We start from the raw sequence: 16,808 nt of genomic DNA on the forward strand, positions 1-16,808 counted from the left end.
CTAGTGAACCCTTAGTGACCCTTAGGTCCTAAGAACTAGTAATACCAAGACCATAAAAACAACATAAAACTCATTTTCTCAAAATGAATTAAAAATAGATAAAAACGAAAAACAGGAAATACCACTATAGGCAGAGGTGTCCATGAGGTCTTGAACCTTTGCTTAGTGAGAGATTACCGGAACTACTTGCTAGACAGTGAACGCGATGTCTTGAACTGCTAGCGTTTGGTGTAATCCGCGATAATAACCACGCATGATATCTCCAAGGTTGCTGCCAAGCTCGTGCCGTTGTGTCCGTTTTGGCCCTGGACTTATCCTGTTTCTCAGAATGCTCTAGAGAATCAGCTCATATTCTCATAGGAAGCGACCCACTTCCCCATTCAGATAGGTGAATTCCATCAAGAGTGTTTACTGCTACACCCCACTTCAATCTTAAATTGAAACTATAGAACTCATTAAGACTTATTAAAAAGTCATCCTCCACATGCAGTCACACTATCACGTCTACACCATAGGGAAGGGACAGAGAATGAAAATCTCTGATAGTGTTTACCTTTACCCACCACAAATTAGTTTCTCATTCGAAACCTTGATCATGGGATCTCCAGTCATCAAGGTTGAGTATCCTTCATGGTAAGTTTAATATATGAGCTTAAGCCCCAACCCCCTTGATGCATTTTTGACTATCTCTTTGTACAAACCTTTCGTCAAAGGTTGCGCGAAATTCTCCTTGTACTTTAGCCAATCAATGGAAATAACGTCGTTTGAGATTAGTTATTACTTAGCTTTAACTATTATAGCTTGGCTAACACAATGTACAGATATAGCTGGCACAGGACTATGCCAGAGAGGAATGTCTTCTAAAAAGTATCTTAGGCACTCGGCCCTCTCTCGTGCTTTATCTAACGCAATACTCTTAGATTCCATAATGAATTGATCAATATATGTTTGTCTGAAAAACTTCCAGAAACAAACCCTCTTGCTAGAGTGAAAACATATCCACTGGTAGACTTAGACTCCTCTGAGTCAACTATCCAGTTTGCATCACAAAGTCCCTCAAGGACAACAACATACGTTTCATAAATAAAATATAAGGTAATAGAGTATTTTAGGTACCATAATACTCTATTAAGCGCATCCCAATGCTCTTGTTCTGGACTACAAGTATATATACTTAACTTACTCACAATATAGGCAATGTCTGGACTCTTACAGTTCATTAAATTCATCATACATCCTATAACTCTTGAGTATTCAAGTTAAGATATTCCATTACTCTTATTTTTCTCGAATCTACAAGAAGAATCATACGGAGTAAGGCATGCTTACAATCAGACTGATTGTATCTCATAAGCACAAATTCAACACAATGAGAATGACTAAGACTATAAATGTTAGATTATCTTCTAATCCTAATCCTTATGATTACATCAATAAGGTCTAACTTTTTCAAGTCAACGTTATCATTCAGCGTATGTTTTAGTGGAATTAATTATATCTACGTTTATATCAAGTATAAGCATATCATCAATATACAAGCATACAATCACATAGGCATCCTTAACAAGTTACTTGCAAATATACTTGTCAGATTCATTACCTTAAATCCACTACTCATTATCACATGATCAAATTATCATGTCACTGTTTACGTGCTTATTTGAAAACAATACAAAGATTTGTTCAACTTGCAATCTTTGTCTTCACAACCTTTCACTACAAAGTCCTCAGGTTGGTCTATGTAAATTTCTTTATCTAATTAACGGCTTTATAAAATTTGTATTAACATCCATCTGATGTATCTCTAAGTTGTTTATGGCAGTAATAACAATTAGCATCTCAACGGAAGTAATTCTTGTCACATGCGAATTAGAATCAAGGAAATGTACACCTACTTTTAGTTTATATCCTTTAGATATCAACCTAGCCTCATAATTTTTCCACAGTTCCATATATCTTACGTTTCCTCTTAAAGACTCATTTACATCCTATGGTCTTACTTCCCGGAGGTAAACTAGCATGATCCCAAGTATGCTTCAGACGAACTTTGTCAATTTCACTAAATGAAGCTTCTTAGCAGAGTGGGGTTTCGGTAAATGTTATGGACGAAGCTATATTTTTGGGTCCTCTATTTTAGGTTTAGGGATGGCAACCTTATCCAAACACCCCCACACTTTGAAGTATGCATAATAAGGTTGTCCACCTTTCCACAGTTCATATGGAGTTTATCTGATCTTTTAAAAGGTACTCTGTTCAGGATATATAGCAGGCTGAGAGGAAAGCTTCCCCCACAAGTTCGAAGGTAATACTGAACTAATTAACATGGCATTCATCATCTCCTTAAGGGTACGGTTCTTACCTTCAGCTACACCACTCGACTGAGGTGAATAAGGAGGGGTAACTTCGTGTATTATGCCATGTTTTACACAGAAATCTCCTTTCGGAATTTTATACTCACCACCACGGTCATACCTAATGGTTTTAATGGTAGTATTCATTTGGTTTTCAACTTCAATTTTATACATCTTAAAGGTTCTAAGGAATCATCCTTACCTCTAAGCAAATATATATGACAATACCTAGTACAGTCGTCTATAAAAGTAATAAATCATTTCTTACCACCTCTAGTTTGAACCGGATTCATGTCAACTAGGTCTGAGTGAATTAATTCTAAGGGTTTAGAATTTCTATGAACATTTTGCTAAAAGGTTTTTTATCATATTTTGATTCTACGTGAATTTAACTTTTGTATTCAATATCCAAATTAAATTTGGGTACGTAGCCTATGCTATCCAGTTTATGCATTGACTTATAATTTACATGTCAAAGTCATACAAAAGAAAGAACAAGAATCAACTATGATCATTTTATTAGATTTTCCATTAAGCTTATAAAGACCCTAAGTATTATAACCGTCGCCTAAAAAATCACTGCCCTTAGTTACAACAAGTTTTCTAAATTCACTTAAGATCTTGAATCTTTTACCATCTACAACATAAAAAGATACAAGATTCTTGCATATGCCCGGAACATGAAAACTTCATTCAATGTGAGAATATTACAGATATGAGCTTCTGCTCGACCTTTTCCTTTTATGCAACCTCTGTTGCAGATGAGTTACTCATATAGAGTTTCTCGACATCCCCTATCCTCTAATAGGAGGTGAACAGGTCTCTGTTTCAGCAAACATGCTTAGTGGCTCCAAAGTACACCCATCAATATCTCTCACATTGGTTATTAAAATAACTTCCGACATCATGCCACTGAACTCGTTCTAGTTTGTTTCAACTAAATTAGCATTAACTTACTACTTATTAAGGTTTTTACGTTGTCTACAATTTACTGCCATATGGCTAGGAATTTACAAACATAAAAATCACCCTTAATTAAAGTAATTCTAGATTCAGGTTTACGAAACATACCTTTATTATGAAGACCACGCTTAGTGTTGCGTTCGATGTTCTCACCTTTGCCATCTTTGGAAGATTTGTTTCCAACCACATGCGGCTATTAGCCATGTCCCTCGGAGATGACACCTTTATTCACAAATCAAAATTCCAAATAAGAAAGTAAAATATGAGTTTTGAATATAACATCTAGATATACAAACTTCGTTGGAATCAGCGTTTCAAAAAACTCATGGTTACCCCACAAAAATTAATTTAGTTAACAACAAATTTCTGCTTGTCAGAATTTTTCAGAAACGTTTTTCTGTTTTGTAAAATATCAAAAAAATATTTTTACAACTCCAAAAATTCTGAAATTTTATGCGGGTAATTATCAGTATGTCTACTACGTTGTGTCAAAAGGGGTCATCGAAATTCCTTCTATGTTGAGAGATAAATTCGAAACTCTATAGCTGACCAAAAATTCGTTTTTTTTTTTTCACTCCACAATTAACATCCATGATTCACAAGACCAACCATTTTTGATTATTACAAATAACTAATGTCTTAAGATTGTTGGGTGCAATAATCAAAAACAAAGAAAAATCAAATAAGCAAAAAGTTATTGATACTTAGCTCCTTTATAGCGGAAGTGATTGCTTTGACGAAATGAACAAGCTCCCCATATCTCCGCAACAGCAACAGGGCAAAACTTTGGAAAACAGAGTGAGTCGCGTGTTCAACACGCTGTCCTTAAGACATTAGCGCCCGGATACACTCAAGAGTGATGCTATAGCCCTCACAGGACAGATATCTCCAGGATAAAACACCCTAATACACCTACTACTAGCATATGTAGTAGATGCTCAACTTGAGCTTGGCAACTCCGAAAAAACATTAAGGAAAATCGCGAATGCTAAAGAAAGCAATACAAAATATTTCCCTTGGGGGTCTCTCTAAAATATAGAGAAACCCCTTTTCCATGGTTTCCCTTAGGGGTCCCTCTAAAATATAGAGCAACCCCTTTACCATATAGGGGTCCCTCTAGAATATAGAGCAACCCCTTTTTTTTCATACTTTTACGAAAGAAGTGAATTTTTTTATATAATTGACAAACTCAAGTTTAGAATAGCTCCTCCCCTATGTGGGACTAAAAATCTTATATAGTCTCCTAAAAACAACTAAAGAGTGGAAACTCCACTATGTGAGACTAATAAGTTTTCATTCACAAAAGAAACACTAAATTAAAATCTTTAAAAAGTATTTTTATTAATCGTTTTTCCAATAATCTAATGGCCCGATGGTTCTCATGCTCCCTTCCTTGGACAATGTAATTGATGCTAGTAGCATTCAAAGGCTGGGACAGTTCCCAAAGTTTTCCTAGGATAGGGCTAGAACATCAATGGCTTTCAATGCAGTCGAAGACCACCAAAATTTTTTATAAAATGAATTAATAATTAGTCGTTAATTGGGGTTACCTACAAAATGTTGGATAAATAGAAAAATAAAAAATAGAATCCGCAAACATTCAAAAATCGTGATTAGAGAAAACAATATATGGTTTATGAAAGAAAAATGGGAAAGTAAATAAGTAAAACAAAGAAGTTTTATATTTTACGCAAAACCATGGTGGGTAAAATTATTTTGATTGCGGTAAGCTAAATATAAATTTAAAAGATGTTCCAATACAAAAATTTATCATGCCAACAATAAGGACGGGATATAATCCGGGTTAGCCCTTATTAGGCATGTCCCTATTTATGGGCCACTATAACTAACCAGTTTACCAACCCATAAACAAAAACAAAAAGATATCTCCATAATCCAAGTTTCTAATAAATATGCTTCGAGTGGATGGATCAGTGGTTTTTTTTTAGGGTACGCAGAGATTTTTTTTTTTCGATAAAAGGAAACTTTCATAACACTTAGCAAAGAAACATACATTGTTTATATTACGTATTTTTGAAAAGAAAAACTTCTCCCTATCTTTACTCCAGTTCCTAGAATTTTTTTCCGACAAGCCACACTTAAGAAGATACTTCTCTAAACTATCCACTATATAGTTACAATCCCTTTTGATATAAAAGAAAGAAGAAGAAGCAAAAGAATTGGTGGTTTCTAAAGAACGCGCAATCGGGGGATAAAAAAACTAATTGGGGGATATGAATTACTAACCCCATCCAATAATATCCGTTAAGGGGTGTTTTTTGGGGGCGGAAATACTAAGATACCCTTCCATCTAAATTAAAATTTAAAACTAAAAATCAAAATCAAAATCAAACCCTAACAAGTTCTTAAAAATAGGTTAAATTAAATTGTTCTTGAGAAAGAAGAAGAAGAAGAAATGGCTTTATTGAGAAGGAACATGATACCTAATCATATTTAAAGTGTTGTTGTTGGTTTAAAACTTCTTTTGGGTTAGAATAATAGACTTTCAATCCACTCCCGGCTTGTGTTTATGATGAATACCCTACTATTTTTTTGTTCTGGCGTAGTTTTGTAGGATGAATACCATGCCGGTACTAGTCCCGACATGGTTTGTTAGGATGAATATCATGACGCTACTAGTTCCGGCATGGTTTTTTTAAGATGAATAGCATGCCGGTACTTCCTATTTCAGACAAGTTTTTTGTATGGTTTTATCCACAAACCGGCACGCTACCATGCCGGCACTACTACCGGCATGCTCGATAATGAACTTTCAATGCCGGCAGTGTACTTCCAATTTTCAAAATTGGGGGATACTGTGTACCGGCATGGTGAAAGTATGAATATCATGCCGGTTTGGTCACTGCCGGCATGGTATTCATACTTTTATCATGTCGGCACTGAGTTTTTCAGGCGCATCAATGGCGAATTCAATGAAAAAAAAATCAAATTTCAATATATTAATACCTGTATATGAGTAATTGGAACGCTTATATGTTCAGCTAGTTTACTTTCCTGGGTTGGTTCTTCATCTAAACCTGCATGATCATAAATATCTTGATTTGATGTTGTTGCATCAACAAATTCAATGATAATGATTTCTTCTAATGATTATCAAAATAATCTAGTAACTTAACTAATTATATTTAACCACTAAACATGATTACTAAGGGGTAGATTAGGAGTTATATAAAATGCTTAGATAAGGGGAGACCATGATTTGATATTTAAATTCATTTTTTATCTTTTTCCTCTATCCCCCAATTGCGCGTTCTTTGTAAAGCCTTAAGGATAAAGGCTTCACTTCTCCAATTGAGTGCAAATTTTTTCCTCTTCATGCCACTGATAACATTGAGATTGTCATTTAGAAAGGTTATACTGTCTACTTCTGCGTCTTTGGCCCATCTAGTGGCTTCTCGGCAAGCTCTTGATTCTGCTTCTTCTGAACTTGTGCATCTTCCAGTCCCTCCTGCAAAATTCAGAATAGCTCCATTAAAATATAACAAGACAAAAATTCAAATTTGATTTATTAAATGCTGCATCAAACATAATATAATGAGGATTACTACAAGTATAACCATCATTTCCAAATTTACATTTTGGATGAACACACTCACAACCATATTTAGTACTAGACCCTTGTTTGTTGATTAATGGTTTTTCGTGGGTTGTATTAATGAGGTTCAAACTCTCGGACTTGTGAAGGATAATTTTTTAAACTTAATAAAAAAAAAAATATATACAATAAAAATATTAACACTGGTGCGGGAAACTGGGACTAAAGATTCGGCCATTTTTCATTTTCAAGTGGTTCATAATTTAATTCTAGGCGATTATAGTTCAAAACAAAACAAATATTAACTCTATTATTTGCCAAAGTAGATTCTATAAAATATTACTTGTATTTTATGAGCATGGCTCATTAAGAATTTCTAAGACTAAGCATCCTCCATCAAATAAAATCACAAATAATTAATTAAAATCTTAATTCAATTAAAATTGGTGCAAAAAGTAAATAAAGAATTAATTTAAATTACAATATGGATGAAACACGGCCTCCTCCGTCATCTCAGTGTTGGGTTTTAGATCCTCATGATGAAAACACGCTCAAAATATATTTTTATAGCTCAAATGGTGTTTACAATGGAGAGAAAAGGAGAAAATGGTGTAAAACTGTAATCTGCGACGCACAAAAAGCGTCACAGAATGAACGATAAAACACAAGTGCTGCTGATGTTTAGACTGCACTGCGACCCACGGTTGTGCGTCTTAGACATTGTTGATAAACCACTGTCCTTGCAAGTCTGTTCTTCGTGTTCTTGGTGTTCTTCATCATCAGCAGCAGCAGAAACAGAGTTTCATCAACTCTTGATTTCTGCTTCTCTGGACCTTCTCTCCACCCCAAACTCTCGACACCCCTTCTCTGTGATACCAGAAATCTATTTATACTCCTCAGCCTCATTTAATCACGCCATAACTCAAGATAATTCTCTCTTTACTCGGCTTAAAGAGAAAATATTTTTTGGATATTTTCTTCCTTTAATTAGCTCTCCACGCGCTGAAATGATGTATAAACACTCTAAACATGATCTTACACGCTGTATAATCGATTTAACACTCTTCAAACACATGAGTACACGTCTAAATTTGATGTGATCGTGTGATATTCATTTCTTGAACGTGCTTCCTGATTTCTTGATTGCGATGATTCCAACCAATTATGATCGATCCTAACACCCAAAATGTCTTCCTCTATCCGTATCACAAATACCCATTGAAAATCAGAGGTTTAATCGAACTCTAACCCCTCCAAAAATCGATAGACCCAACTGCCAGTGAGAAGATATATTTTCCCGCCTTTTTCCAAAATTTGAATTATGAGAAGAAAAGTGTCCTCCCCCTAATCCTGTACGGGTGTCCATTTAGCAATTGGGGTGGAAATAGTAATTTTGGGGTGGAAATAGTAATTTTTCTGGGTTCCTCCGGTACATTTCTGGGACGCTTCCGGTGCATTTCTGAGGTGCCTCCGGTACATTATCCTGGGGTATAAAACACTACTTTTCGAGCTCATTTTGCCGCAAAGGCTTATTTCTCTAAAAACATCTACAAAAGCACAAAATAACACAATAAGTACTTAATCGAGTCTAACAATACATAATATTTAGAAAAAAATAGACACATAAATGCGTCTATCAAATACCCGCAAACTTATTATTTGCTAGTCCTCGAGCAAAAATAAAATCCTAATTCACTAGGTGTCCCTAGTGACCGAGTTAATCTCGGGAGGGTTTACCAGAGGTGTGCCCACAAAACCATTACTCCAGACCCTAGCTTATCTATGCAGAACCTTGGAAGGCACTAAAGAATCTCCAATTGTTGTACACGAGTTTGCACTCAAGCATACTAAAATTCATATATAAGTGACAGAGCTCTACTCAGATAGTCGCACTATGGACATCAATGTCCGGAGTCAAAACTAATCACATGGATAAATCAAGAAGATGGATATAGAAAAACATAGATGGTTTTGATGTTTACTAAGTGAACGGCGTTTCCCATATCTGTCTGAAGGCCTCCGCCAAAATGAACCTATCCTAATGGATTGAGATACTAGTCTGACTAATATCAACACACTGGCATATGCAAGGGTACCAGTGGTCGATAACCTAACTCTAGGTCAACACAACTGGCATATACAAGGGTACCAGTGGTCGACTTTATTGAATTTATTCTTTTGGCAAATGGTCTGGTCTCAATTTCTTTTCTTTTCTTTTTTTTCAACATTTTTTTTTTCATGGTATCTCAATCACTCTAATTCACCCTAGCATTGGTAACAACTTGAATCGTGAGCCCCACCAAATCACTTAGAAACATATTTAAAAAGAAAACAACATCAAAAAAAAAGTGAAAAGGACTCAACGAGATATGGTGAAACTATCATGTTATTCCTAACAACTGAGCTATGTGCTTTTATGAATAGACTCTTTAGATGTTTCCATCTAGTCAGATTGGTCCCTCAACTCCTAAAACCAAAATGCTTCCATCCACTTAGATTGGTTAGTGCCATCCTAAATAAGCATAAATTTTTAGGCTCTGGAGTTTATTTATTATGCAACTAAAAAGTTTCTCCCAATACCCCCAAACTTAAATCTAACATTGTCCTCAATGTTCTAAAGATAAAATTAAAAACATGAACAAGGAGAAACTGTTACCATTTGAAGTAAAAGAGTTAAGGAAGGATATTATTAGGTTGCATGAGATTGGGTTACCTCCCAAGAAGTGCTAAGTTTAAAGTCTTCAGCCAGACTTAGGAAAGGTTTAGTCAACTCGAACCGTATAACAGTAATCGGAATAACTGTGGGTCTTCAAAACCAAAAAGAGCTGACAAAAGGAGACTGCCACAAGCCAGAGAGTGATAGTCTTCCTTAAACAGATGTGTCGACCCTAATCTCCTAAAATAATTAGGTTTAGTCTCAAAACTTAAAAATTGACACATTTTAAACTCATATGTTCCCACAATTGGTAGAAAAGTTTTTGGTGGGAAAACAAAATCGATCTTGGAATCATAGCCTGGGTAGACCACATCAACCAGAGGATGGGTTTCTAACGACTGAATTTCCTTATGGACACCATTAGATTCAGGAAAACGTGTATGAAGATAATCTTTTAGAATGGTCGAGGCAGTGATGTCAAGTCCCAAGTGAGGGACCTTTTTAAGAGTTAAAGCACACGGGGAACGATAATCACCCCCAAACTTAGAGTTTTCGGCGTCTCTAGATAGACTGGTCACAATCTCCCTAATTTCTAGGTCATCAGATTCCTGAAAATGGGAAATTGATTCTTCTAAGTCAGGTTCATCCTCACTAATCTCTACGAGTTCATCTAAGACTACTGTTTCCAAATCGTTCGACTCGAAAACGTAATTCTCAAGATAAACAGGTTCCTCTAAACCATCATCATATAAAGGATTATAAGAGAAAGTTTCTAATAAAATCTCATTAACTAAGGTGTTAATCAAAGTTACTTCCTCCGATCCATTAATAAGTTCATCAAATAATGGATTGTCCAATACTCTGTAGGCTAAAGGATCATGAACTACATCGTCCAAAACGGTGGTATCTCTAGTGAGATCCACATCCTTTTGAATAGGTGAATAATCATTACAATTATTGGGATCTGAACCAGAAATAATATTATCATTATGAAGCTCAAATGGAGTAACTAGTTCCGATCACTATGCCTACAAGTGTATGATTCTTCATCAATATTATCTTCATCATAATCATCATGAACCTCATCTAAAGTAGTGTCTTTTATTCTAACCTCGTCCTCTAGATTGGGCAAATATTCACTATTGATATCAAGGGTAGAACTGGAAACACTATCTTGGAAATTTAGATTATTTCGAGCAGCATTAGCTAACTGTTCATTTTCTGCCTCTAAACGTGCTTGAATTTCAGTGAGCGTAACACTTATAAGTTCACAAGTCTCATTGAATATCTTAGACCGTTGTGTACTCTCTTCTCTTGAACTAACTGCACGTTCATACTCCCTTCGAACTTGTTGGTAGGTTTCTTCTAGAGATTGAACAGGTTTAGAAATGTCATAATCAGGACTAGTTTTTAAGTAATTTTCCAAAAACGCATGACTAGTACTATAATATTTCTGATTTTCTTGCTCGTAAGACCAATTCGTGTGTGGATAGTAATTGGGCTCACTATGGTATGAACCATAACCTTGAAAAGGTTGGCGTTCCCAACTACTATTCCCACCATGGTCGTAAAACTGATGATGTCCATATTCAAATTCAGGTAGATACTCATTGTATTGGCTTCTATCATACCAGTTCGACATTCTTAATTGCAAGGGAATTCTACACAACCACAAAGAAGGCCGAATCGACTCCACCAAAACAAACCTAAAGATTTCTAGCAAACAAAAAGAATGATGGCTCCACTTAGATTGTTTCTAGACCAGCTTCTATCTTTCGAAAGGGAATTCGTTGCAATTTGAGCAAACCTCTCTGGAATCAATCCGAGTCAAAGTAAGTTGAATAGAGGCGAGGGAAGATTAGTAGAGCTTTGATACCCAAGGCCTAACCGCATTAGTAGGCGGCACAGTCACGCATTCAACTCAAAGAAACCATCATGAACTCTGAAGTGTGCTTAAAGATCAACCAATATTTTTCGAACGAGTTTCCTATTAAGCTCGTTACCCTATCGGTCTTTTTCTAGTCAAAATTTTAGGCTTAGGTTCGCGTTTGGTTTCGTTTTCCTATGGCGGGCTAGAAGGGAACGGTGATGAAATCCGAACCCTTATCTTGTATTGGCCAGGCCTTGCCCTTTACTAGGAATTTAAAAACAGTCCAAATTCGTCCTCAATCAATGAATCACCTTAAGGAATACAATAACTCGCTTACAGGAGATTCGCGAGTGTTTCGATGGACTTACCTCCCGTACCAGACGGGGGATGAACCGTTGTAGTCGACTCGGGCCACGACTCCTATGTCATGTGCGAACCCGAGGGGCCGAGACGATATTGTAATCGTCGTCCTTCCCTGCAAACAATTTGTATTTAATTTTTTTTTTTTTTTAATATGACCCTTCCGTAGGGTTTAAAAACAATGTCCAATGTTCAATATCCGGAAAAAAAAAATGTCCAAAAATAAAAGATTACAAAAATAAAAAACCTTAATTACAGTTTCTAAAAAAAATATAAATAATAATAATAATAAAAAAAAAATCTAAAAAGTAATAAAAAAAAAAGTCCTTCGTCTTCTTTCCGTTCTTTTTGCTTTACGCTCTAGCTCCTAGTCTTTATGAAATCGCCAAAATTCTTGACAACTTCTTTTTTTTTTTTTTTCGATCCAAGCCTCAAAACCTGTAGCACATAGACAAATAGCCAAAGAACGTAAAAAAGAACAAAGAAAAATAAATCTAAAAAAAAAATTCTACCTAAACACAAATCCGCGTCGGCGGCGCCAAAATGATTAATGGTTTTTCGTGGGTGGTAGTAATGAGGTTCAAACTCTCGGACTTGTGAAGGATAATTTTTTAAACTTAATAAAAAAGATAAATATATACAATAAAAATATTAACACTGGTGCGAGAAACTGGGACTAAAGATTCGGCCATTTTTCATTTTCAAGTGGTTCAGAATTTAATTCTAGGCGATTATAGTTCAAAACAAAACAAATATTAACTCTATTCTTTGCCAAAGTAGATTCTATAAAATATTACTTGTATTTTATGAGCATGGCGCATCAAGAATCCCTAAGACTAAGCATGCTCCATCAAATAAAATCACAAATAATTAATTAAAATCTTAATTCAATTAAAATTGGTGCAAAAAGTAAATAAAGAATTAATTTAAATTACCATATGGATGAAACACGGCCTCCTCCATCATCCCAGTGTTGGGTTTTAGATCCTCATGATGAAAACACGCTCAAAATATATTTTTATAGCTCAAATGGTGTTTACAACGGAGAGAAATGGAGAAAATGGTGTAAAACTGTAATTTGCGACGCACAAAAAGCGTCACAGAATGAACGATAAAAACAACTGCTGCTGATGTTTAGACTGCACCGCAACCCACGGCTGTGCGTCTTAGACACTGTTGATAAACCACTGTCCTTGCAAGTCTGTTCTTCGTGTTCTTGGTGTTCTTCATCAGCAGCAGCAGCAGAAACAGAGATTCATCAACCCTTGATTTCTGCTTCTCTGGACCTTCTCTCCACCCCAAACTCTTGACACCTCTTCTCTGTGATACCAGAAATCTATTTATACTGCTCAGCCTCATTTAATCACGCCATAACTCAAGATAATTCTCTCTTTACTCGGCTTAAAGAGAAAATATTTTTTTGGATATTTTCTTCCTTTAATTAGCTCTCCACGCGCTGAAATGATGTATAAACACTCCAAACGTGATCTTACACGCTGTATAATTGATTCAACACTCTTCAAACACATGAGTACACGTCTAAATTTGATGTGATCGTGTGATATTCATTTCTTGAACGTGCTTCCTGATTTCTTGATTGCGATGATTCCAGCCAATTATGATCGATCCTAACACCCAAAATGTCTTCCTCTATCCGTATCATAAATACCCATTGAAAATCAGAGGTTTAATCGAACTCTAACCCTTCCAAAAATCGATCGACCCAACTGCCAGTGAGAAGAAATATTTTCCCGCCTTTTTCCAAAATTTGAATTATGAGAAGAAAAGTGCCTCCCCCTAATCCTGTACGGGTGTCCCTTTAGCAATTGGGGTGGAAATAGTAATCTTGGGGTGGAAATAGTAATTTTTCTGGGTTCCTCCGGTACATTTCTGGGACGCTTCCGGTGCATTTCTGAGGTGCCTCCGGTACATTATCCTGCGGTGTAAAACACTACTTTTCGAGCTCATTTTGCCGCAAAAGCTTATTTCTCTAAAAACATCTACAAAAACACAAAATAATACAATAAGTACTTAATCGAGTCTAACAATACAGAATATTGAGAACAAAATAGACACATAAATGCGTCTATCATTTGTCATTACCATTATTATTAGTGTTAGTAAATTGTTTTAACTCTTTCTTAATCTTTTCTATCAGTTCAACTAGATTTGGTTTAATGCCATCAAACGCCACTCCACATATGTATTTCCATAAGAACCATAGGACATAAGCATATATATACTTCCTTATTATCCTTATCCTTAAGCCACTGCACACACCAATCTTTAAAGTCTAAAGTTTTTCCATTATAATAGACCGTAGAGAAAGACATACCCCTCTAGACAGCTTCAGCAAAATGACAATTTAAGAACATATGGTTAGTAGTTTCACTCACTAGTTTGTTACAGAGAACAAACTGAATATCTATTGGTATATGTCTTCCTAACTTATCTCTAACAGGTAAACAGTCACTGCAAGCTTTCCGTAAGAACATTTGGACACTAGGAATAACCTTAAGCTTCCAAATACCTATCCAATCTACTTTAACATTTAAATGATTCCTGTTCACAGGTAATTATAAGCAGATTTGACAGAGACTTCACCATCACGAGTACCTATCCATTTAATACTGTCAATGCCACCAACATTATTGGGTTCCATCGATTTAATCAACTGAACAGTATTATCATCAAACATATCAGTTAGCATTTAACTTTCCAAGTACTATCACTGTTCATAAGATCAGAAACCTTTTGGTTTAAATCAGGAAGGCAATCTTCTCTAGTAATTGGATTAACATTTCCTGAAATCCATTTCTCAGTCCAATTTTTTATTTTTTTCTCCATTGCCTATGTCCCAACTATGGTTTTCTTTTATAATGTCTAGACCTTTACAAATACTAGTCTAAACCCATGATTTAACTCTCTTCTTCTTATAACTTAAAGGGTCCGTGTTATTAAAATACTTACATTTAAGAATCACGTACCAAAGCTTATCAGGAAATTTAATTAGTCTCTAAGCTAATCTAGTTAGTAGTGTTAGATTAAATTTATGTGGGTTTATAATTCTAAAACACCACTATCCTTACTGGTACACATAGCATCCCAGGCTTTGATATGTAGACCTTTGTTTTATTTAGTTGTTTTACACCAAAAATCCCTTTGTAAGGCATCTACTCTATCTAGCGTTTTTTTAGGCAGAAAAAAGCACATCATCCGAAACATAGGCATAGCACTAGTAACAGATTTTATAAGGGTAGTTCTGCCTGCTTGAGAAAGGAATTTAGCTTTCCATCCCTGTATTCTATTATAGACTTTGTCTAAGAGGTTTTGGTAATTAAAGGATTTCGATCTATTAAAGAAAAGAAGGGTACCTAAATAGGTGTCAGTTTTAGTAATTCTACCTACTTTTAAGATCATAGCTAACAATTTACAATGTTTATTTTGAACCTTTTTACTAAAGTATATACCAATTTTTTGTAGTTTATGAGTTGTCCTGAAGAGTCACTAAATTTTTTAAGAACATCAAGCAAATTATGAGCTTGTTGAATACTAGGATTGACAAAAATAAAGGAGTCATCCCCAAAGAACATATGCGAAATAGTCTGAGAGTTTTTTGTAACTTTTATTCCAATAATTTTACCTAACTCTTCTTCATAATTTAACAGTCTCGACAGAGCCTTCATACAAATTATGAAAATGGCAGGTTATAATGGATCACCTTGTCTAATTCCCCTAGTGGGAAGAAAGGAATCTCCTGGAATTCCATTGACTAGCACATCATAAGAAACAGAGGAAATGCAGGCAAGTAATAAATCACAGAATTCATTAGAAAATCCTAGGAAACTGAAAATCTTAATGATGAAGTTCCACTCTAACCTATCGAAAGTCTTGGAGAGATCTAATTTAATAGCCATGTGACCATTTTTCCTTTTGCTAGTTTTCATGGTATGTAAGATTTCATGAGCAACTATGATGTTGTCCGTAATCTGCCTTTTTGGTATGAAAGCCGATTGATTTTGTGAAATGAGATTATCTAAATAGGGTTTAATTCTATTAACTATAATCTTAGCTACAATTTTGTAAAGGGAATTACTTAGACTAATGGGTCTGAAGTCATGTGGGGTTTTTGGCGTGTTATTTTTTGGAATCAAGAAGATAAAAGTATGATTCTCCTTTTGATTAAATCTCATGTTCCTAAAAACTTGCTGAACCCAATTGATTATACCTCCAATTAAATCATTCCAGTGATCTTGATAGAATCCTGGGGAAAGCCATCAGGCCCTGGTGCACCCCAAGAATTCATACTGAAAAGCGCCTCTTTTATTTCTTCCTCATCAGGAATTCTACAAAGATTTTCATTGTCCTCATGTTAATTTTATGTTTTATAATTCTTTCAAAGATGGGGTCAATAGGTTTGTTACTAGTTTGATATATATTCTTAAAATGTTTTGTAATAAGGTCATTTAAATTATCTTGACCTTCAATCCACAATCCGCTATCATCCCTAAGAGCATAAATACTATTCATTCTTTTCCTCTCAGAAGCGTTTTGGTGAAAAAAATTGTATTATGATCATTTTCTTTTATCCATCTTTCTTTCACATGTTTCCCCCATTATATTTTCTCTATAGCATACCAAGACTCAAGTTCATTATGTAAAAATTCCAGCCTCCTTTTAGATTCATAGTTAGGAAATCTTTTATTCTCTATTTCTATCTCATTTAGTATACTAGTGATATTTCTGAAGATATTTCCAAATTCTTTCTTATTCCAGATTCTAAAATCGTTTTCTAGTTTTTTAATAGTGCCACAAAAGTCTAACTCTCTAACCTTACTGATAACTAAGGATTCCTCAAATGGGCTCTTATAATTTTTATGTTCTTGCCAGCATCTCATGTACCTATATGGTTTATTTCTTTTCTCCCTATTTGGCAAAGTTTCTAGCATAATAGGCGCATGATCATACATGACTCTAGTTAACTGTTGTGTAATTGATCTAGGGAAGATTTCTGTCCATTTATGATTAACTAGAGACCTATGAATCCTTTCC

This window comes from Papaver somniferum, chromosome 1 (genome assembly GCF_003573695.1).
Source record: "Papaver somniferum cultivar HN1 chromosome 1, ASM357369v1, whole genome shotgun sequence".
Classification (NCBI taxonomy): Eukaryota; Viridiplantae; Streptophyta; class Magnoliopsida; order Ranunculales; family Papaveraceae; genus Papaver; species Papaver somniferum.